Consider the following 2500-nt stretch of genomic DNA (forward strand, 5'->3'; position numbering starts at 1 on the left):
TATATATATATATATATACACATATATATACATAAATTGCGGTGGAGAAAAAGGTATATGAGTATAAAAGTATTATATTAATTTCATGTTTGGTAAAATACGATAAATCTTCATTAAAATATTATGAATGTTTATTTTAGTAGTTATAATAATTTTAAAAAATAAATTAATGGTAATATCGATAATAATAAAAATAATAATAAATAACGATTATTAATGATTCTTATTATTATTAATAATACTTTGAATGAATAAAGTAAAAAATTTTGTAATGTGATAATTATTAATGATAATTATTAGTAATGATTATTATTAATAATAATCAATAATAATAATAATAATAATAATAATAATAATAATAATAATAATAATAATAATAATAATAATAATAATAATAATATTTTCATTTTTCAACAACAGCAAAAAAAAAAAATAAAGATTCACTTTCAGCAATTTTTTTTCACAAACAAAAAGTTTCAAAACACAAAAGCAGATTTCCTTGCGCTGAGAAGTCAAACCAATGGTATAAATATAAATGTACAATAAAATACAAAGGCAAGTTATTGAAATGTTAGAAACATGTTTATATGAATATCACAGACAGGTTGGTTGTATTTTGTCAAAACAATTTCGTATGTTTACAGTTTCAAGTTTTTAATTTTTTTAGAAAAACAACTTATGTTTAAAAGGTATTATTGCAACAAAAAATATAAAAATCATCACCATTACTCCATGATGAAACGAAGTGATTAATGCACATCAAAAATGCAGGATAAAAAACAATAACAATCAATGAGAGAGAGAGAGAGAGAGAGAGAGAGAGAGAGAGAGAGAGAGAGAGAGAAGGAGAGAGAGAGAAGGAGAGAGAGAGAAGGAGAGAGAGAGAGAAGGAGAGAGAGAGAGGGGGGGGGGGTATGCATACAAATCTGCGTACACGGAAATAATACATCAGGGTAATTATATTTTTTAGAAGAAAAGAAACGAAATTAAATATAATTTTATTCAATAGGGGATTTGATGAAAATCCAAATTAAAGAGGCAATTACAAAACAAACTGATAAATTCAAAATTGCAGTAGTTCATCGTAAAGTAGTCTTTCAGCGCTATGATAAGACAGGCCCATGAAGCAGGAGTTTATCCAGTTTCAAAATAGCGCTATCTGGACAGCAGCAATTTGCTTGCTATCCTTTGGATAGGATGCTCGGCTTTTCCGAAGTACTTTCATATTACATAGATAACAACATTATTCTTTTTTAATGAAAAGCAAACAAAAATAATAAAATGAACTAAGCCATGTATAAAATTGTGACAATAGATTTCCATAGCTGATTGGACGGAATGCTTGCTACCCTTTGAACAGGATGCTAGTCTATCGCAAAGTACATTCATAAAATTACATAGAAAACAAAAAAAGTGTTTTTATAATTGAAAATCAAACAAACAATAAAGTGAATTAAGCCATGTATAAAATTGTGAAAATAGATTTTCATAACTGATTGGACGGAATGCTTGCTACCCTTTGGATAGTACTTTCATAACATGACATAGATAACAAAAGTAAACAAATAAAGAAGTAAGCCATTTATAAAATTGTGAAAATAGATCACCATAATGGAATTGGTAAAATTGTGAAAATAGATCACCATAGTTGATTGAATGGAATTGGTAAAATTGTGAAAATAGATCACCATAGTTTATTGGACGGAATTGGTTACTGAATGTTTGGGGTTGTTTTTTTTTCTCTTTTGTTCTCATGTGGATCATCACAGTCATAGCTTAGCTCTATCACAATATAATATCACATATCTTATCCATATCAGAAATCGAGTTTGGAAAACATGACAAAATTCAAGAATAAAATTTTTTACAAGAATTCATATAAATATTCTTATTTATATAAGAATGCTTTATAAAAATATTTGTGGACACGTTTTATAAAGGTCCCTGTAATGAATCACTACGAGTAATTGTTTATGGATGTAATGAATCACTACGAGTAATTGTTTATGGATGTAATGAATCACTACGAGTAATTGTTTATGGATGTAATGAATCACTACGAGTAATTGTTTATGGATGTAATGAATCACTACGAGTAATTGTTTATGGATGTAATGAATCACTACGAGTAATTGTTTATAGATGTAATGAATCACTACGAGTAATTGTTTATGGATGTAATGAATCACTACGAGTAATTGTTTATGGATGTAATGAATCACTACGAGTAATTGTTTATGGATGTAATGAATCACTACGAGTAATTGTTTATGGATGTAATGAATCACTACGAGTTATTTGTTGATGCAAATTTCCGGTTGAACGGATCAAGAAATAAAATGAAAACATCGTAGCCACCATCTTGCTTTTCCTTATTTTCAATAATATGTAATGATGAATACATTATAGTCCCCCCCCCCCCCCCCCCTTGTTATTTTCTCTCTAAACGGGAACTCTAATGCTTCTTCTACTAACAAATTTTTCACCATATGGATAGATA

The sequence above is a fragment of the Berghia stephanieae genome, chromosome 11 (assembly GCF_034508935.2).
Source record: "Berghia stephanieae isolate SIO BIC M18660-M18661 chromosome 11, UCSD_Bste_1.3, whole genome shotgun sequence".
In the NCBI taxonomy this organism is placed as follows: domain Eukaryota; kingdom Metazoa; phylum Mollusca; class Gastropoda; order Nudibranchia; family Aeolidiidae; genus Berghia; species Berghia stephanieae.